Source organism: Pteropus alecto, unplaced genomic scaffold, assembly GCF_000325575.1.
Source record: "Pteropus alecto unplaced genomic scaffold, ASM32557v1 scaffold224, whole genome shotgun sequence".
Classification (NCBI taxonomy): domain Eukaryota; kingdom Metazoa; phylum Chordata; class Mammalia; order Chiroptera; family Pteropodidae; genus Pteropus; species Pteropus alecto.
In genome coordinates this window covers 2,643,767-2,667,090 of record NW_006436289.1, presented here as the reverse complement: position 1 = coordinate 2,667,090, position 23,324 = coordinate 2,643,767, and the positions used below count along the sequence as shown (strand labels likewise).

The following is a 23,324-nucleotide window of genomic DNA, read 5'->3' as shown; positions in this document are numbered from 1 at the left end:
TGTCAGTCTTTTATTTTCCCAGCACTACATTATGTGAGATGAGACAGGACTGGGAAGAAAAAAGCTTGAAGACAGCCAGATTTGGAGCTTTCTCTACAATAAAGAAGGCTCTCTTAGAACAGGTGATTTGCCAAACCCAGAAGAACAGATAAAACTTCATGAACAGAATATTCATAGCATATTTTCACTTGTGAAAATTCAAAAAGGCTACAATTTCTAAAGAAAGCAATTAACAACTTAGTTATCATGGAAATGGATAATGTACCTATACCTTAGGGGGTGTAGTGTGCCTGTATCCATGTGGGTGGTCTCGCTGTGTTTCTTTTACAAAGGCCAAGGGTCTGCCAGTATGGGAGTGGGGGAGGCATCTCATTCTAGTTTATGTAAGTTTTGAGCTTTTAAAAATAGAAATCAGGTGCTCCAAATTTTCATCTATCCCAGAGTAGTAAATAAATTTAAGTCCATAGGAAAATCCAGACAGGAGCATGATACCTACCTAAAACGCATAGTATGTGTGTTTTATCCTATTTAGAGGCTGGCTTAAGAATTAAACAGTTCTGTCAGAATAAACTCATGGAAGCCCTGATTTCCATTTCTATAAACTTTAGTTATATCTAAGTACATTTCTTGTAAGACACTTCGACCACTCTAATAATAATAATAGTAATAATAATAATAGCTAACACTTATAGAGTGCTTACCACTATGTCCCAGGGACTGTTCTAATAGTTTTATATTTATTAACTTATTTTAATATAATAATTATTAGGTGTATATCATTATTCTATTCACCACTTAGGAAAATGAGGCTCAGAGAGGTTAAATGACTTACCTAAGACCACACAGAAAGGAAGTAGCAGAGCCAGGATTTGAACCCTAATTGGTCTGACTCCTGTGCCACATTATCAAATTGTATGAGATAGTCATTTTGGATGGCATGAAACTAAGTTATCTCTATGTATTAACCCATGAGGAAGTAGACCTGTTAATCATAACCACATTATCCTCAATTTCCAGGGGTTTTGTTTTACCTTCTGGTTCGGTGATCTTTGGTAAGTCCGAGCATCAGTTTTCTAAACAGCAAATATAACATGAATAATAACAAATATAATAATAATAATAATAATACCTAATTCATGTGATATTGGGAGCTAGTATACAATGCATGTATCCTAGCAAAGCACTTTGTAAACTATAACATCTGAAATGCCATTGCAATGACTAAACTTTTCATAATGTCATCTGCTCACCTCCTCCATGTTAGACCACTGGACAGTTCCATTAAGAGGATGTGTTAGGAAAAGAATAAAAGCTAAATAAAGAACCAAGTACCAGTATAGTTTGAAACTGTCTTCAAATAATACTGATTAAACTAGCCATTGACAATGAAGCAAGATTCTTGGTAGGGCATTGTGTCAAAAAGCCCATTTAGCTAGCCTAATTTATTCTACTGGAAAAACCATAAAACCTTTCAGATACTATTAGAAAGTAAGATATCATCCATTAAAACTAAAGTTGAATGGAAAAATTTTAAGAAATGCAATAGATTTGTCAAAAAGTCAAGTAATATTTCTTACCATTCGTTAAAGATTGTAAAGCACTGAAACTTCAAAGCCCTGCACAGATTAGGATGCCTGTACAGAACAGAACCAGGAAATGCCATATATATCAGTCAATACACTTACTAAGTGCCTGCTATGCAGACAACAGAACTGCTTCTGTGAAATGATCACTTTTTTAAAACTTCCCTGTCCTAGTTGAGTTAACAAAAAAGGTACCATTTATAAAGCCCCTAATGTAGGTCAGAGATTCTATGAGGACATTACCTACCAAATCTCACTTAATCCTTGCAATACAGCAATCACATGAAGTTAGGTGGTGTTACCCTAATTTTTCAAATGAGAAAACTAAGACCAAATATGTGAATCAATCACTGTAAGAAGAAAAGGACCCAGAAGTAAAATAGGGCCCCATTGTCTACAGTGCATGCTCCCTTTTCCTCTTGTCTAAAATGTCATAGACTTTTCAATCAATATCTTTCTAATATCAGAGGAGAGGGAATTTAAAAATATCTTAGGCAGCTTAAGACAAAGCCAAAAGTCGCCTGAATACAGATATCACTAACCTTGAAAATTCATGCACGCTTTGCATTCTACAGTTATATATATGTATTGTCTTGATATTTTTCAATTTTTTTCTCAAATCTTCCAGTGAAATTGACATATCAAAAACTATGTATCAAATATATCCTATGCCAGTTTGAGGGAACATTGTAAACCATTTTATCTGATGAACAGACAGAACATACATACAGCAATCAGCCAAAGCACTTACATAGTAGCATGATCAATAAGGAGAACTTGGCACAGTATGAACTGAACACCTATTACTCAGAGAGTAAACTGAGCTTTTATCAAGGAAGTGAATTTTGAGCCTTATACTTTAAATGAGGAATTAAAAATAGCTACAAAAGAGATTGAAGTTTTCAAAATTAAGAAAACTGACAGAAGCTAAGAAATAGAGGTGGGCTAAGAAGTAGGGTGAGACAACTCAGTATTTGGGACTGAGAACGTGAAATGGAAATATGTAGGGCACTGATTATTAAATAAGTAAGCATCAAGATGACTTGAAGGGCTTGTTAAACACAGATTGCTGCCCTTACCCCTTCCCCATTGAGTTTCCAATTCCACAGGTCTGGAGTGGGCTGGCATCTGTAACAAGTTCCCAGGCTACGCTCATACTGCTGGCCTAGGCATCATGCAGGCCAAATTTCAAGAGATCAGAGGAGGAAGGGAGCATATGCACTAGAGTTTTAAAGATAATATGGCAGTCGAGTTATGCCCTTGCTTTCAATCTGCAGATCCTGGGGGAGAAAGGAAGCATTCTGGATCAAATAAGTATCATGAACAGTGGTAATAAAACAAGAAAGATTTGGTTTGGCATGCATGGGGTGGAAGGCACTGAACTAAGCCGATGGCTCTAAATCAAGGAAGGAGGAAGAGGGCAATAATCCACGGGAGGCACTGTAAAGAGTGAGAGGAGCTGGGTCCAATGCATGCATGTAGAAATAATCAAATTGTTTATGGACTTGATCAGACAAGGTCCAGAGAAATCGAGGTCAAATGTAATTCTGAGGTTCCAAAGAGCAAGTCTATCTTACAGAAAATAAAAGAGAAATTGAGAGTGGTTGCTTATTTGTGAGGGTAAAGAGAAAGAGTTCAGTTTTGTGTGTAGGTTTCCAGTAACAAAAGGCCATCCCATGTCTCCTAGGGCAAAGACAACAAAATCAAAAATAAAGAAATGGAAGTACATCGAACTAAAAAGCTTTTGCACCATGAAGGAAACCACTGACAAACAAAAAGGCAACCTACTGAATAGGAAAATATATTTGTAATCTAATAAGGAGTTAATACCCAAAATATATAAAGAACTCACACAAATCAACATCAAAAAAAAAAAAACAAATAATGAGATTTAAAAATAGAGAACATAAATAGGCATTTCTCCAAGAGGACATACAGATGGCCAACAGACACAAAAAAAGATACTCAAACATCACTAATCAAAGAAATGCAAATTAAAACCACAATGAGATGTCTGAATGGCTATTATCAAAAAGTCAACAAATAACAAGTGTTGGCAAGGATGTAGAGAAAAAGTGTACTATTGATGGGATTGTAAACTGGTACATCCATTATGGACTCTTCAAAAAATTAAAAATAGAACTATCCTATGATCCAGCAATGATACTTCCAATATTTATCTGAAAAAAATTGAGCCAATGGAATATTACTCAGCCATAAAAAAAGAATGAAATCTTACAATTTGTGACAAGGATGGATATACGGGGTATCATGCTAAGTGAATAAGTCAGACAAAGAAAGACATACTGTACGTTTTCACTTATATGCAGAATATAAAAAATAATAACATTAAGTAAACATACAAAACAGAAACAGACTCATAAATACAGACAACAAACTGAGGGTTGCCAGGCTGGTGGGAGGAGAAGAAAAGGTGAAGGAATTAAGAAGTACAAACTGCTAGTTATAAAATTAGCCACGGGATGTAAAGTACAGAATAGGGAATATAGTCAACAATGTTGTAATAATTACATATGGTGCCAGATGAGTACTAGACTTATCATGGTGATCACTTCGTAAGTTAGATAAATGTATAAACACTATGTTGTATACCTGAAACTAATACAATATTGTATATCGACCATAATTTAAAAATAACTAATAATAAACTTTTAAAAAGAGTCATCCTAATAGCTGTATTCTATAGTTAAGTAGACATCAGAGCCCATAGAACAAAGCAAGCTTAACAATGGAATGCAGATAGGCTTTGGAGTCTTTTATCTTTTGAAGAAAGTGAATAAATGGGTTCCCAGACAAAAAAGCATATATAAAAATAATGCCATCTTAAAAGTCCTCGACACAAGAAAAAAAAAAGAAAAAAATTTTATAACTATGTATGGCGATGTTAACTAGACTTACTGCGGTGATCATTTTGCAATGTATACAAATATCAAATCATTATGTGAAAACCTGAAACTAATAGAATGTTACATGTCAATTATACCTCAATAAAAAAATTTTTTTTAAGTCCCTAGGCTAAAGTCATTAGAGATGACTCTCAAAAACAATACAGGGCTGTGTGTGTGAGTGTGTGCACCTAGTTATTAAGTTGTCAGTGTACAAGCTTAGTTCTTAAAACTCAGAAGTTAACTAAATATGACATTCTTCAAAATTCCCCAGTTTGCCAATATTGAAATGCTAATTTATTATTCACTGCCACATTAGCATCACTCTCTCACCTCTTACTAAGTTCCTTGCATAAGCCATCTGGATGTAAGTCACTCTCAGCCCATCTGTGTTCTCACATTCCCAAATCCTAAACATTCTTTTCTTGCCATATAAGGAACATATATACTACTGCTCCCTTTAAAATAAAGAAAAAATGCATACAGCTATCCTGGATTTAGAAAAAAAGTTATACTGCATTAAAGATATTGATAACTGATTAACTTCTGGTAATTAATAGTCTAGTAAGCAGGAAAAACTTTGATTTCACATTTCAGATAATTCAATGAGATCTACTTGTCACATCTACTCTTTCAATGGTATACTGCTCAAACATTTCCTCAAAAACAAAAATTTCAGCCAGGAGATACATAACTAATACGAGAATGGATGCCAACATAACTTCTCAGCACAGCATAAGTTTTGGAGTCAGGGAGTTTGAGTACTGGCTTGAGTACTGGTGCAGTCACTTGCTAGCTGAATTACTTTAGCCAGGTACTTAATTTGACTAATACTCAGTTTCCTTATCAGTAATTGGAGGTTGAAAAATATCTACTTCAATTGGCAAAAAGACAGACATGTTAATCAATTGAAGAGAAAAATAGTCCAAAAACAGAACCACACAAAGATGATGAATTAATTTTTGACAAAGGTGCAAAGATAATTCAAAGGAGAAAGGATGATCTTTTCAGCAAATGGTTCTGAAAGAACTAACTGAACATTCATCTGCAAAAAAGATAAACGTCAATCTATACCCATCACCTTACACAAAAATTAACCCAAAGTGAATCACGGACCTAAATGTAAAATGTAAAACTGTAGAATTTTTTGAAGAGAATAGGTGAGTTTTCATGACCTTGGGTTAGGGGATAAGCTCTTAATTATCTCATCAAAACACAAGGCATAAAAGATAAAATTTTAAACTGAACTTCATAAAAATTAAAAACTCAGCAAAAGACACTGCAGTTGACCTTTTAACAATACAAGGGTTAGGCTGATGACCCCTAGCACAATCAAAAATCCACATATAAGTTCTTACTCCCCAAAAACTTCATAGCCTACTGTTGACCAGAAGCCACTAATAACATAAATAGTTGATTAACACATATTCTGTATATTTATTATATACTGTATTCTTATAATAAAGTATGTTAGAGAAAAGAACATGTTATTAAGAAAAACATAAGAGAAAATACATTTACAGTACTGTATGTATTTATTGAAAAAAATCCACATGTAAGTGGACCTGTGCAGTTCAAATCCATGTTGTTCGAAGGTCAACTACATTAAAAGAATGAAAAGACAAGCTATAGACTGTGAGAAAATATATGTAAATCACACATTTGACAAAGGACATATACCCAATACTCTGAAAATTCAACAGTAATAAAAAAAAAACAAATTTTTAAAAATGACAAAATACTTGAATAGACACTTTACCAAATAAATATACAGACAGTAAAATAAGCACATTAAAAGATGATCAATAACAGTAGTCATTAGAAAAATACAAAATAAAACTATAGTGAGATACCAGAATATATCTATCAGAATGACTGAACTTAAACACATGCACACATTGACAATATTAAGTGCTGACAAGGATGCAGAGCAAATGGAATTCTCATGCACTGTGGCAGGAATGAAAAATGGTACAGCCACTCTGAAAATTAGTTTGGCAGTTTCATTAAAAGTTAAACATATAATTTACTATATGACCTGGCAATCCTACTTCTAGGCATATACCCAAGAGAAATGAAAATTTATATCCACAAAAAAACTGTACGTACACAAGTATTTATTGCCACATTACTCAGGCTGTCAAAAACTGGAAACGGCCTAAATGTTCTTCAATAGATCAATAGATAAACTGCAGCACATCTGAACAATAGAATACTGTTTAGCAATATAAAAGAAAGGACTACTGATACATGCAAAAACATTGAAGAAATTCAGATGCAATGTTAAACGAAAGAAGCAGAATCAAAAGAGTGCACCCAACGTGACTCCATTTATATCCAATTCTGGAAAAGACACAAAACCATAGGAATGAAGAATAGATCGGTGGCTACTTGTTTCAGAGCTCCATGATGTAATAATTAGGTGGACTAAAGTGTATTCTTTAAGTTTATACTAAAGAGCTTAGATGAATAAATTTAACACGAAAAGAAGTGGACCTTCTATGCTCTTGAGAAGAGATGCAGATATGCATCATAATAAATCACAGAACTCCAAGTATCAATTCAAAAACTGTCAAAGAATATTTTTAAAATTTTTTCTTCATTGTCGTCAGCAAACTTACTAAATCCCTTGCATAAAGAACAAAAGAAAAGCAAGGCGGACAAATTTTTTTTTTTTTTAACAGGCGAGTCTTCTGGATTTAAAAGGTGATTTTTTTAAACAATAATTCTTTTATATTTTCACATTGTATCATTGTAAAATTTTAGATTCACATTTAAAATGAAAGGTTTATTTTACAAATTATGTCATTAAAATGCATCTTTCTGAAAACAACTTAAACCATAAAAAAGTTTTAAGAGTACAAAAGGAGAGAATAAAGGGGGTTTGGTGAATGAGGGAACAGCATACTGTTTGTGGTAGTCACACGCCACAGAGTAATTACAGGATTCTATGCATCTGTCAAAATTTGCAGAACGGTACCCTCAAAACAAAATTATCACTAGAAAGAGTGCTGACGTCACAGAAGAGTTGTGAGAACTCAATGAGATGATGAATATGTGCTCAGAGTTAAGCACTCAGTAAATGTTTAAATTATTATAGTATTTAATATGCAATTCCCATTCAAGTCAAATGAATACTTTTATCAAGGATCAATTATGTCCTGGCACAGAGCTGGCTTGTACAGTAAATATGAGACACATACTGTGTCTATACTCTCAAGGGTCTCAAGAATGGAACTTATCTTCCAGTTATAAATCTAAAAATTAAGGTTAAAATTAAGTTATACAATTATGTAGGAACAAAGGCAACACTAAATTATCAATAAAGATGACCAAGGCTAAATAATCCAAGATCATTTCCACGTGATGTGGTTTCTAAGTATACTGGGGTGACTGTGATTTGTTTGCCTTGTTTTCCCCCAGAGGCAGATTTACCTCACCTTGGAGGTTTAGGCCCAGAGGCTTAATTCAATATTACAATGGGTTTGTATTCTCTATGCATGCATCAGTAAATGGCGGCAGAAGGGGACCAGGAACATGCTGGGTGGTAGGAGAAAGCAATCCTAGAATTAAACACACTGTAGTACATAATCCACACTGAGAAAATGCAGACTTTATTAGCATCATTGAATATTCAGACTACTCAATATTTACACGATAAGAGAATCAGAATGATAAAGATTTCCTGGTTAAAAACTCCCTAGGAAAAACAGTGGCTTATAAATCAACAACTGTATACACCTCAAAATGAGTTAGCTTCATTTTGGCATCCTACCATGCTAGCAAACAAACCCTGGGCCACACTACAACTGAAAGTTAACAAACAGCACACTGAATTCTACAGAAAAAGACAGACAACACTCAAGAAATGAATATAATATTTTAGCAATTTCATTTACTACAATCTGCCATCCTTCCTAGCAATGGTTTTCAAATGGTGGGTCTTAAAATAAATGGAATGGGTCCCACTCATTTTTTGTTTAAACGAAATAGACTAGAAATAGGTAGGAAAAGATAGAGTAAGGTATGGAACAGTGGACTAGGATACAAAAATGAATGAATAGATTCAGGTGGAGCGGATAAAGTGGATAGGTTTGGATTGATAAAAAAAGAAAAAGAAAAGAAAATATGAAAACATACTGAAAAAAATCAAGGCAAACAATTAAGTAATATATTGTGCATATATGGTTGTATGAGTCACGGTCAAAAAAAAACTTTTAAAAACACTGCCTTAAATCGTAACCCATGGCATCTCTTATCTAAAACTTCTTTAAAAGCATGTTTTCATGTTCTTCCCAAGGACAAGATTCCAATGGTTATTTCCAAGAAAAAGAATTACCTATAAAGGTTTATGTAACCAAGGCAGAAAATGAGAAAATAAAAAATACAAGGCTGTTTCCTACATTTGTATTAAGTTGCCAGATCCATAAAATATATCCACAATGTCAACACTACGACCTAAGATCTACCTCACTATGTAGCTTTATCCTAACGGATAGCATCACTGTACTGAAAAAAAAAGCTCACTCACACAAGAGTCTGAAATAGTGACTCTTTTCTGCTCCACTCTGTGTGCTAACAAACTAAGCTTATACACTGAAAATGGCAATAAACGGCTGGCCCATGTACATTTGCTTTCTAATCCTATTTGCATTGATAACTCCTCTCCAAAAAAGACAAACTATACTAGAGAAGACTCTTCTCCAGATTGCTGTTTCAGTTGGGGTCCAGGCAGAGACTGAGAACGAACAAACGAAGGAACACGTGTATGTGTGTGTGTGCGCATGTGTCTGTGCATGTGTGTGCACACACACGCATGCACACGCACACATGCACACGCACACACACGCACCCCTCAGTACATTCAGGACAACAGAATCAGGACCTAGCAAATCACAACCAGATGAAATCCTAAAGACCATAAATCCTATTCCTAAATTCCCTGGTATACAGAGTTTACATAATTTTAAAATTAAAAAAATCTCTAGTATTTAGGCCACAAAAAAAAACTCTCTTAATAAAAAGCAAAAGTCCATCATAGCATAATTGGTTGCAATTAAATAATAGAAATAAAACATTATCTTGCAAAGTGATAATCTAAAGAAAACGGTATGCTGTCAAACAACTGAAATGTAAAAAAAAAACAGATGGTAGATATCTAGGAAAGAGTTAAAAATCAGTCAGTATAAGGGATATAGGAAACATCAATATAAACACTTCTTCAAAGTCCAAGGTATGTAGACAAACACAAACAGTAAATAAAAGTTTTCCGCAAAGCCTAATGTATTTACATGCAGAATCCATTTCAAATGATTATTTTAGATCTTTTAAATAGCAGGCTTTGTACCATTTTTTCTCTAATTACAAAGGTAACACATTCGAAATAGAAATTTCAAACAATATATAAATATAATTTAAAAGTCCTCCATAATCTCACTCTCCAGAGATAAGCACTGTTAATAGCTTTATGTCTATTCTTCAAATTTTAAGTGAATATACTAATTATAATATGCATTATAGACTAATTATACATAAAATATACTTTTTAAAGAAAAACAGGATCATTCCACATTTACAGTACTCTGAAAGGTGTTTTTTTTCACCTACTGATATAAATCTTTTTTCACCTACTGATATAAATCTTTTCCTTTCAGTAGACGTAGATCTACATCATTCTTTTTAATGGATACAAAGCATTCTATTCTATGGGCAGACCATAATTTATTTAACCAGTCTCTTACTGATGGACACTTGGGTTGTTTCCAAATTTCTGCTATTAAAAATAACATAGCAGTTACATCCTTCTGTATATATATTTAAATTATTTCAGTCGGCTGAATTCCTTTAAGTAGGTTTTTGTTTGGGGTCACAGAATATGCCAAACTTTTCTTTTTAATTATCCACTTAACTTTAATTCATACTACCAAAAATCTTCAAGGTAGCAATTGCTTTAATTGCTTAATTATTTTGATTTTCATCTTTAATACTTTTTTGAGAATAATTTATTCTACTCAAAATTAATTACCTAGGAATTAAATTGAAAGGTATGTTTTAACACATTCCTGATCACTTATTAGAAAATATGCTTTGTCAATATTCTACATAAAAATATTCCAGTTTTACCTGAGAAGAGGGGGGAGGGGAAGGAGGAGGTAGAAGGGGGGAAGATTTAAATCATTTCTTCAATTTAAAAAGTAAATAAATAAAAGTTAAAAAAAAGAAGAAATATTCCAGTTTTAAGATATTTTATGTATCCCGAAAATCATTCAAATGTTCTAGAATCCCACCTTAGACTTGGAAGTTCTTTAACTCAAATGGATTCACTGTAATCACAGTTTCCTGTTTGTCTTCCAAAAAAAGAAAAAACACAAGGATCCCCATCACACATACAGCTTCAACATCTAACCAAAATTAAAAAAGGAACCCTACAAAATTGTCACTCCTAAATAGTGCATAAGAAACTCAAATATAAAAAGTCATGACATTCAGAGTCTGATTTCCAGTAAATCACCCAGGACACATTTCATGGTAAACAAATTTACTTGCTGAAAAATATAGTTACCAGGGCAACCATGACTGACCTTTTATGTTTTATTTATCAATCATATTGGCTAATTATTCTTATTCTTGGAAACAAAGGAGAAAAATGTATTATAAACAATGATAATTAATTAAGGGTCCCCCCGTTCCACACTAAATCACTCCTGCCAAATCTGTGTTTATCCAACAGACATGCTATTATCTGCTTCTTAGTTCTTGTCTGGGCTAAGAATATAGATGGCAGATCCCAAAGAGGCATTCACAAGTTATTGATATTAAGCTTGATATTCTAGATGGAGAAAGTATAATATGAGAACCAATTTCAACAGACATTTGTACAGACATGGGCATTCTGTGTTACTACATCATCACAATGCCTGGTACCTAGTAGGAAGTTATTCTCAAAATATGGAATAAATAAAATTTAGAATGAATATCTGTATGAATGCATAAATCCACCTATCTTTAAAATTAGATAGCTTATAAGACTAGAAATTCAAAACAACTCACCACTTTTATACTTTTTTATAAGTCTCATAATATTCTCATCTAATCAAATATCATGTCCATGTTGGAAAAAAATGATAAGCCTACTTATTTTTGTCATCCTAGAATACTGTCGTACCTGCTTAAAACTGGCACAGAGTGGGAAAACAAGTTAGAGGAGAAAGAAAATGGTTTAGGATTCCCAGTGTCCAAAATAGGATAGTAAGAGCATTTATAATGATTGGTATTATTCCATAATCCTTATCAAGGAGGTGCAAGGGTACAGAAAAGAGAGTACTGGGGCTTAGCCCTGGCTTTGGATTTCCTTGACTAAGTCACTGAAAATATTTCAATTTTCACAAGCCTCTGAAAATACTTCACTTTTCAGAGCCTCAGTTTACTCATTTATAAGATGAGGTTAGTACAATTCCTAATTTCTTTCAGCACTAAATGTCCATAATATGACCTGTCTTCCCTCTGAAAGGTAAGAAGGTTATCAAGGACACCTCAGTAGTAGAGTATGTACCTGGGAAATAGGAGCATTCAGTCAGCTGCCCAAGGAGGCCAATCTGCAGTAACCAGGGGACTGCGGTCACTACTACATGGTTTCCAGCCTCAGCGATAATCTTCTTAGTTATTGTAGGGGATCTGAAATACCTTCCTTCTCTTCCCCCTGTTCCCAACACCCCCATCCCCTGCACAGTTCCATGGACAGTCAGCAGGTACAACACAAGCTCCTGATTTCCCAAAGAGATCTTCCCTCCCACAGGTCCTCGGCCCTCCAGCATACAATCTAACTTAGCTTCACTCTTGTCCTCAAGGCCCTTCCCCTTACCTCCATCTCAGGGAAAAAAAAAAAAAAAATGGTGTCTCCTCCTCTCCAAGCAAATGTCTCCTCATAGGCTTTATCATGACCCTTGCTCCATCAGTCATCAACTCTACCTACCTTCCTTATCTTCAACGTCCCTCTATACTATCTCTTATTTTTGATATATATATAAATCATCTCGTCTCCCTAATTTAAAAAATATGCATATTATATTTCCCTCAGTCCTACATCTCCTTATATCCACTTCCTTCTTCCTTGCCTTACCTTTACCAGTCAAGCCTCTGAAAATATTTGACTATATTCCCTCCTCCTATTCTGCACTTACCATTTGCTCTATCCACTCTATTTGGTTTCCGCACTCACCCAGCACTGAAATTATTAGGCAGATTGTCCCCTATGAATGCCTAAGTGCTATGTCCATGAATGGCTTTTGATCTTATCTGACCTCCCGGTACCATCTGACAGTGTTTCTCACACCCCTTCTTAAAATGCTCTTCTTTCTTGGATCTCAAGACAAAAAACCTTTCCTCGTGTTCCTCTAAATTTCTGGCAGTTCCGTCTTCATTCCTTTCACTGGTTTATCCTCCTCTACCTAACAGTAACTGTTGATATTCCCTGAAGTTCTGTCCTAAGCTCCTCTTCTTACTCAGTGCATACATTCTTAGATCTCATCCATGACCATGGCCCTGAACAAGTGCTGCAGTGTGCAGCTAGGTATCTCCATCTGAATGTGCCACAAGCGCCTCTAGGCCTTATTTTAATCCCCAACACTGTCCACCTTCTAAACTTCCTATCTTGATTAGTGAACCTATCACTCACCAAGGTAGCTAAGCTCGAACTAGATCATTAACCTAGACTCCTCCTCTTCTCTCTCATGTTCAGCCATGAAACTCTACCCTCAAATAGATGTTGAAACCAACTTCTTCCCAAACTGCATACCAAGTATCTTAGTTAAGGCCCTCACAATCTCAGCTAGTCTTCCACAGCTTCTCTATAACTGCACTCCTATCTGTGGTGTCTAATTCTCCCAATCCATCCCAAATACACAGCTAACCTGACTTCTGCCCGCCTCCACCCTTCATGATCCAACTCCTATGTACCTTTTCCAGCTTGACCTTTTGCTACTCCCACAAAGCCTTTTCCCTCCAGCCATGCTAAACTATTTGCAGTTCCCAGAATCTCCCATGCTTTTTACACTTCCATACCTGTCCACATATTCTCTCTCTACCAAGAAAGTCTCCTAATACCATCTGAATGGCTATGTCCTAACTATATTTCAAGACCCAACTCAAGAGATCTCCTGAAAGTCTTTCCTGATTCAAAGTCTCCTTACGGTGTTAGACAGTCCTCTTCTGTGCTTCTGCGACACTCCCAAACTATGTTTATTATGGTTCTTAGCACATAGCATTGTTTTGTTCTTTTACTATCTCCCATGCAAGAATCTAAAACAGAGACAAGGGAATATATGGACAGAAGAGATCCTATATAATTCCTCTTTATAAATCTAGTACTTACCACAGTGTCTAGCACAAAGTAGGTGATACACATATCCACAAACACACACAAAACTATTCATGCAGTATTTATTGAAAAGTCATTAAAAGGTTGAGGACAAAATTTATAGTCACATTAATGTTAACTCTTGGACAAACACTACATCCCGAAGTTTCTCTGTATTCACCATAGCGCAGAGCCTTCTTGAGATGAGTTACAGCGTAGTTTCATTTATCATTAGAAGTAGAGGCAGAAGACCTTATGATCTTGTTTTTCTTATAAAATGGTCAATTTCATTTGAAAAATATCTGCTGTGCACTAGACATCACAGAATTCCTTAATGAGTTAGCTCCTTCAAGGAGCTTACAGTCTCACAGAATCTGTAGAATACATTTCAAAAAAAGGTTTATTGTAAGGTTTGGGTATATATGCATTTCTGTGCATCAGTATTGTTTAAAGTGTAATAAAACAAATGAGACCACACATAAAAATTGTGTTTTCAAATGAAATATTCATTTCTTATGTTAGGTTTTGAAAGTTAACTCATGTGTCCTTCTGTTTCCTCTCAGTTTTTTTAGTTATTAGACTTCAAATCACTGTCATTGCAAGCAGTGAATGCGCAATAATTATTTCATATTTTTCTCTCTCATTCTCTATCATCTTTAAATCCATAATATCTCAATCCAACTGATGTCAGTAAATCCAGTCTGTCTCAACTTTTCTCTAAAACTCTTAAAACTATTTGAATGAGGTGTTGAGCAGCTGTCAGTTATGGATTTGAAAATAAAAAAGAGCCTGAAAATTGTACGTTCAGTATAAAAAGATTAGGTGAAGCAATTCAGAATGTTTAAGAACTTTAAATCAAGTTAAAAGCAGTTACTATGGCCAGACCTCATGAAGCCCCGCTTAAGAGTCGCATTAACCTGGCAGTCAAAACTATTTAAAATGAATAATGTTTTTTTTCACATTTCACTTACTTTCAGCATCACAAAAAAAAAAAAAAAAAAAAGAAAGAAAAAGATAACAATGTGAATTGGCATATGGTAGTACAGTCATGTAATAGTAACCTTCAAGATTTAGCTTTCTAAGGACAAAGCTAGAGCTATTAATCTGTGCACTAGATGAGCTATACCCCCTCTAAGGCTAAAACGGATAATTCTTCAAATGAAGAAAGGACAATTAAGATATTCCAGAAGCTTTTCAACATGAAAAGCAAGAGAAAAGGAGAGGAAAATGTACAATTTGGATGCACACAATAGCAGAGTCCAAAATTCAATACAAATCCACTGGATTTGGAATGAATGCTAATACCCTAACCCAACCCCTCTTCACTTCTCACCAGTTAATGCTATTGATGAGCATAACAATTTGGCATCTTACTTATCAGTCTAGAGCTATGCCACCCAATACAGTAGCTACTAGCCATACGTGGCTAAATTTAAACTAATAAAAAATAAAAAATTCAGCTCCTCAGTTGCACTAGCCACATTTCAAGTACTCAATAGTCACACGAGGCTAAAAGCTACTATATTGGACAGGACAGATATAGAATATTTCCACCACCACAGAAAGCTCTATTGAAAAATCATTGGAGAGGCATTGCTGAACAAAAGGATGCTAAAGTTGCTAGACTAGCCAGCTCTAAGTTTCAGATCTCCACTGCTACTTTCTGATCATCCTACCTTTAGAAAAAGACCAATCACCTCCTAACGGTAACATGCAAAAATTCCAGAAGAGTGTATCTTTTACATGGAAGAGTTAAGGAAATGCAGACTACCACTCAGCAGGTTGCCATATTCTGCCTGAGCTACACTCTCACTACTCAACGGTAAATCAAAATGCTCCCACACATCAATTTAATTCGTAAACCCCTGCTGACTAATAGTCGCTAAGGAACCACGCACAGTCTTTCAGGACGTTGCACAGCATGTTGAAAACCAGGGTAGCAAACCTTAATCTACCTAAAGAATAGGAGTTGCCAGTAAATTGATCTAGGTTCTCCCTGCCATCCTGAAAATGCTCCCTGTGCTACACTAGAATTTGTTTTTGTTCACTGGTAGGAGTTATTAAAGAAGCACACTTTCAGAAAAACAGCTCCCATCCATCCTCCCTCCAGGCTTCAGGCTGCCAAAGCCATCATTCATTACATGAAACACAAGGACAGTTGGGAGGTTCATTAATTCGCTCTTTATTCAACATCACAACCTCAAAAATCTTAATTAAACTTTTTAAGTAAAATGGGCAGGCTGAACAGGTTCTCCACAGTTTCCTATACCATGGTAAAGGCATAATTTGGTGTACTGGTAGACTACAATGAGAACTGAACTCTCTGTAGTATATTCCAGTCCAAAAATCTGGAATCTGGTTCCAGTGTTGCCACGTCCTAGCTATGTGACCGCCTGTTACCTAAGTTAATTTCATTCTAATACAACCTCTTCTCTAGAGTTCATTCACTTCTAGAAGAATCCTCCCCACTTCCGGACTCTTCAGCAATTTAGTCAAAGGACTTCTATTCCACATCGATCTTGCCTGTCTTCCACCTATTCCTCCCACCTCCTTCCACAACATTCATCTTCAGTCCTCTGACAGTCCTTTCTGTGTTAATCACAGTTCCTTATCTTACACCTTAAAAACACACCTTCCTTAAGGTTCTATCTCTACACGCCTCCCCTCAGGATCTCTCATACACTCATCTCCAGCACCCAACACGATGTTTGGCACACACTGGGCATTTCAATACATGTGTATCAAATAAATAACCGAATCAATGCATAATGTAGAACTTTAGCTATCAACTCTTTACAGATAACTTTCAAATCTCATCTCTAGCTCTACTCTCAACTTCTCTCCCAAACTCTAGCACCACATTTCAAATTACCTTCTAAACATTTCCACTATGTTCTAATGGTAGGTCACGTTTAACGTATCCAAAACCAAGCTCATTGTCTTTCCTTACTAAACCCACCATATGACATTTTTATTTGTTCATTGGAATAGACATTCCCCTACGCCACTCAGGTTCAAAATCAAAGCACACCTTCACTTCCAGTCTTTATTTTTTCTCAATCCCCATTCTCCAGTCAGCCACCAATTCCAATCAACTCTACTTCCATTCTTCTTCCACTGAACTAGTTACTTGAACTATTATACCCTTAACCAATCTCATTTCTAATCTAATCACAAACCACTGACAGATTCACATTCCTAAAGCACCGATGTGGTGTTAGTTACTTCACTGTTCAAAATACCTTCAATAATTCCCAAAGACCTCCTGGATTAAATCTAAACTTGGTATTCAAAGGTTTTCCACACTTGGACCCAGCTATCCCACCTCTCACTAGTCATTTTAGCTTTCCTTCTCTCTCAACCTGGAATTCCTTTCTTCTCATCTCTTTCTCTGTGAAAATCTTCCCCATGTTTTCAAGATTCTGTTTAAACGAAAAGCCTTCTAGACACTCCAACTCCATGTTAACTCCCTCTTTTATATCCCTGTGATGAAAGGATAGAGATGACAGTGATCTGAAATCTCAGCTCCTTATCCACTTCTCTGCTATGACCACAATCATACCATCAGGGACCTCAAAGAGAATACGAAGAGAGGAAAGATGAGGCAACTAAACATTCCTTGTTACTGCCTGTGGCTTTAGCCTCAGCTCTGATGTGCACTCAGTAAACTGGGTTTCATTCTCTCCAGCCCTGTTGTGCTGAACCTGAAGGACTCATTCTGTTTAGGCCCTTGGTTTTCAAACCTTTTTTAAAAAGAGTTAAATTCTTTTTTCAAAGGAGATCCTATGGAGATCCAATATATAAATGTGGATCTTCCTTTCTTGAAATGGTAGAATGCTATGGGAACACGAGCAGCAGATAAATGTTACAAAATGAATTTAACTCTTATCAGTTATTCCATTATAAGTAATTATATGTCTTTTTTTTTAAGTCTATCCTTTTCTTGTTCCTTTAGTTCACGAAAAGTTCAGGTCAAAATCTTCAAGGTGATGACTTCATCTTAAAGAAATCCTAAGATCTTGAAAAATATTCTATTAAAGTATATCTCTGTATGCACTCACCTTATGAAGCAAAGATAAAGAAATGTAATCATAGGTAAATTAATATGAAAATGGGAGATATTTTTGGTTAAAAAAAAGGTGAAGAAAAGTTCTGCTACTACTTTAGCCTGAAATTCTATCCTTCTAGGCCTGATTCATGCTACTGCATGAATGGAATATAATATTTGATGGATAACATTTTAACAGGAAAAGAAAACTGAATGAGATGGTTATTTAAAAAATCATCAACTTGTTTTCATGCAAATGACCAGAATAATGAAATAAGCAATCCTGCCAACAGGACCTAGAAGCAATTGTTTTTAAATAGGATGCTTGAAACATTACCCACCTAATTCTAGAAGAAATTGATTAACTAATCTCTTCTTTTTCTTGGGGAATACCAAAAATATGCTATACATTAACACACTGACAAAATTTCTATTTCAAAGATACAATTTTTCTTGACTATCGCTATCAAATCATGTACTTGACAGGAGGACATGCTGATAAAGATATATTTACCAAGACTTATGGTGTAAAAGAAGGGTTTGAAGGATTTCTTAAGAAAGCAATCCTTAAAAAACGTCTACAACAAAGGGAAAATGGTACATGGAAAATATGTCATTCCACTCAAAGCCTTAACTAATTGCAATAATCCACACATGATACCTAAGAAATGCAAGCTATGTGGCCTAAGACAATCCAGAGCTATATAGTTACAAGGGAAGCTTCGATAAAATGCTACGATTCCCCATAATTCAAAGCATTTAAAGCACCGAACACAGTCTAGGCTGGATGCATGCCTTAGGCAGGGAAAAGAGAAGTCTAAATGGATGGATGGAAATAGAAGTGAACACTTTAAAAACAGGCCATAAAAGACAAGTTATGATAGATCCTCCTCCCCCTCCTAGTACTGTCAGGAAGTTAGAGTTATTGAGCAGACATCACTTACGACAGTGAGAAAAAAGGCTGGCTACCCCCTCCCCTCAAAAAAACCTTTACAAGGTCACAGATATATCAGTGTCACTAATGCATTTTAAGAAGATTACAGCAATAAACTCTGGTTAGAGTGGGTGCCACCTCTATATTCACAGAAGAGAACGAACTCCAAACTTCCCCTAAATTAAAAAGGTAATATTAGCAAACTCTCTCCCTCTGCCTGCATATAAAATTTCTCCAATGTTCCATGTAAAACCAAATCTTTCCATTTAAAACTAGATCAGTATTAGGCGATTAACTTTATAAGCTTAAATTCGCCACAGTCTTATTTAGCACTAACTATACAGTCACGCAGAGTAGAAGTATCTCCACAAAACAAACTGCCTTACCTACCCATCTCATTTTCTTCAGCACAGCAACAGGCCTTTTCTCATATTTGATCCAACCACTGTGATCTTTTTTTTTGATCCTGTAGCCACTGACTCCACATATATCTTTATTACTGTACAGGAAAACTGTTGCCCTGAGGTTTAAACTTCCCTATGTTCCCCATGCCTCTCCTGAGAATTAATCTCAGTTTCAAGAAAAGACTCTCAGAAAAACTGAGGTGAAAAGGAGCAGATGGCCTCAGAGATAAGTTTCTTGGTTTGTTGCTTCAACTGTGAGTTGTCAATATGGCCTTAGCAATGACTCAACGTCCAGCCATCCTAGGGATGTTTAGTGATTAAATAAATGGAAAGAGGTTCTCTTATCTGGGCCGGTAGTCTAAACCTAACAATTACCCAACAACCAAGTATGAACACACTAAATCTCAGTCCTTCAGTGATGAAAAACTCAGGCATGTTAACAGCTCTTCATCTACTATGAGAGAACAAACAACTTCTAATGAGAATTACAGTTCTAGAAGCTGATAATGAGACAACCACTAAATTAAATTCATAAATACAAAGGCCTAGCGCAAATTCTATATCTCAACTACCAGTATTCATGACAAATGAGAAAAGATAGGCTATATTCACATTGGAAATCAGATTGTGTAACAGAAAAATGGTAAGTGAATAAACAACCTTGAGAGATTAATTTTTATACTGGTCCTCAAGACTGAATTAATTCTCTGTTCATATTTATGTTGAAAGGGCTAACAATAAGTTAATGGAAATGAGTATCTAATTTCTAGTTCATTCATTGTTTCAACAAATATTTATTGAGCACATACTATGTGTGGAGCATCGGGCTCTATACTTTTAAGAAAGCAAAGGTGAGTAAGAAAGAGTCCCTCCTGTAGAAAGGCTAAGAGACATATACCCATGAACACATGTCAACATGTATTAAGAAAGTGTCAAATGTCATAGAATGGCTAGAGAAACTGTAATGGAAGTTGAATGAAAAACAAATAAGATTTGAAAAAGCAACACTGGACTTGGGTCTTTATGTATGCATAAGATTTAAACATGCTGACATGGAAGGCCAGAAGGTAGGACATTTCTATCGGTAGAAACAAGTTGCACCAATCTGAAATGCACAGGTATATAGAAGGACAATGGGCAATTAGGAGAAGGACGCATGACAGGAAGGAAGAATATAAGTCAGGAAAAGCCCGTAGAGCAGTAGAGAAGAAGGGCACAAAGAAAAGGTACCTAACCAACCTGAAAAGACATGAAAGTTTCTTTGAAGAATCAGTGCTTGAGCTGGATCTCGAAAGACGTGTAGGAATTAGCCATATATAGATAAGGGTGTTTCGGGAGGAGGCAATAACATATAAAAGCAGAGAGGCCTGAGAGAGCATGACATATCCAGGACACGTTTACTTTGGTAAAGATCACAATGTGTAGCACCTAAAGAAAAGCAAGTTCTAAAGCAAGAACATGGTGTGTACAGCTGGCGAGAGATGAGCTTAAAAGGAAGACAGAACACAGGTGATGAAGGGCATGGTAGGCCATGATGAAAGAGTGGCAAGCTTCATCTTTAAGATGCCAAGAAAACACATAGATTTTAAGCAAGAAAGTGACAATTTAATGTGTGTTTTAGAAAAATCCATCTCGAAGCAGTGTTAAGAAGACATTACAAGGGATGAAACAACAGATAAACGGACCAATTAAGAGGCTGTTTTATCAGTTTAAATCTACTTATCATCATCTGTAAATTAACATAAGGGTAAACTAAGACAGTGGTGGTAATACACGAGTTACTGCAAGAGATAGACAGGACTCAGTAATAGAAGGGTAAAGGATAGTGAAGGAAGAAGGATTCTAAGATGTCTCCCAGATTTATTTAACTCATTGTGTCAGTGGTAGTACCCTTCTACGTAATAGCAAATGCAGGATAGACAGAGGTTTAGGGAAAAAAAAGTTGTTAAGTTTCATACATTTTGAGTTTTAGTAAAATATAGTTGTGTTTAAAACTATGGATTTTGAAGACAGACTTGGTGCTGCCATTTATTATTTCTGCCAATTGGACAAGGGACCTATCCTCTCAGCTTCCTCATCTATAAAACGAAACAAGAGAGGTAACTACTTATAGGGGCTTAATGAGATGATGAAGACACTAAGTAAATGAGAGTTGCTGTTTTGTCATTAATATTACTTAAGATAACTGTGGGACATCCAAAGTGAAATGTCCAATAGGCAGTTTTAGAACATGGTCTGAGGTTTACATGCAAAAGGCTGTACACTTAACAGTAACTAAGTATACCACAATTTAGACAAAAAAAAAAAAAATAGAAGGGGGAAGAATTGGAGCAAAGGGCATGAAACAAAGATTTGCCAATTTAATGGATGTGGAGAAGAGTAAAAGATGACTGATGAGAAGCAAAATAAGGCATCATTATTAAACATAAGAGACACACACTGCATTATATGAAAAGGAGCAGTCCTTATTTTCTTGAAAGTAATTTGGTGAACTAAATGAAAAAATAGATAAAGAATTCTTCCAACTACCCAACAGAACTATTATCCCAGAAGAAAGAAATGAAAAAGATAGTAAAAAAATTGGCTTCTCAAGTAAAATCAAGCCAAATGGAGACAAATTATCAAAATATAAGAAACAAGGATCTGTCAAATAAAAAGACTATAAAAGAAGATGTTAACATGGCTCGTGGAAAGTATGAAAAAAAAGAACACTATCTATTATTTTTTCAAAAGAGCAAACAGAAAGGATATATGAGAAAGGAATAAAACTGGCTACTATAGGAAGGTGGGTGATGAGGGCTAGGCTATAAAGCATAGGAAGAAAGTGAGACTTCTATATAGAGTTCTGATTTTTGAGCCTTGTTATTCGTGAACTATGAACAGAGTACTCTGTCTACCCTCAGTGGGATCTATTTAAAATAGGTTAAAAAAAAATGGCTAAAAATCTAGAACATTACTTAGTAAATTTGTGGTCTTAGTGGAATAATTCCAAACTATTTTGTATTAACTATAAGACATTGATGTGGCTGAGAAACAAGTTTCTCACCATGGGAGAATAAAGATACAAATTAGGAATGGGAGAAGGAGAAAAAGAACCTTGGAGTGTTAGACTGGAATTAAAGATATCAATACATGATTCAAATGAATAAATGTAATATAAAGAAAAAATATAAAGGTAAATTTAAATTTATATAAAAAGAAATCATAAAGGTATTTATTTATAATAAATATATATTTATATTATATATATCCTAGTTCTGTCCACTGAAACAAGTCAATAGCAATGAGCACATTTCTTTGGTGTCTAAATACCACTTCCTCACTATAAGGAACCAAGACATCTTGGAGAAATAGCTGATTCCACATGTGGGGCAGGGAAAATACAAGGTAAGCTTAGACATCTTCTTGTGACATAAAATAAGAAAGTGCTTAAAAACTAACGGAGATATAGCAAAAGTATACAGAGCCAGACTAAAGGGATTACTGCTGACCAAATATGACAATAATGAAATATATCACACTGAATTTTTTTGTGATCTGTGAGTCTATTGTGATTTTTCTGCTAAGGCAGTGGGTGAAGAGGAAGAAAGGCAAGCTCTTCTTTCCTAAAGAAACCTTGCACCCAATGCTGGGGAATGACAGACTTAGAAAAATCACAGTTTTGTAACCACTGGTATAACAATTGATTCAGAAAAGGTTTATCGATGCTGCTAAAAATGATAGGTAAAGTGTTGTTAGAGAACACGATCATCAGTTTCAAAATGTCCCCAAAATTACTTATTACAAAGAGACATAGAGAAACCTATAAATCCGCCTCAACTAAGCAACTAAATTTATATCGTTAACCAAGAGATCAAACTTACCATCACCAAAAATAGGACAAACTGATATCATGCCCCTTCTGATGTGATGTTATAAGAGGGTGGCAAGGTGGCAACATCAGCTATACAGTGTTCTTGTAATCTGAATCAAACCATAAGGAAACAATCAAACAATCTAATAATTTGTAAAACTGTGGGACAGTCTATAAAACAGCAGGTCTGGGCTCATCAAAACATCAATGCCATGAAAGACACCCCCACTTTAAAAAAACC

The 23,324-nt window shown here is 35.3% G+C and overlaps 1 protein-coding gene and 1 long non-coding RNA gene across 3 annotated transcripts in view; both read right to left on the bottom strand.

Annotated features, from left to right (window-relative positions):
* Window positions 1-23,324, bottom strand: part of CADM1 (cell adhesion molecule 1) — a 320,221-nt gene that overhangs the window by 286,047 nt on the left and 10,850 nt on the right. The gene's annotated exons all lie outside the window — the stretch shown is intronic.
* On the bottom strand, window positions 13,914-23,298 carry LOC112480444. The gene is made up of 2 exons (XR_003046592.1): window positions 23,094-23,298; window positions 13,914-14,218 (listed from the first exon to the last, which is right to left on the bottom strand). It is a non-coding gene; the product is annotated as an uncharacterized LOC112480444 (long non-coding RNA).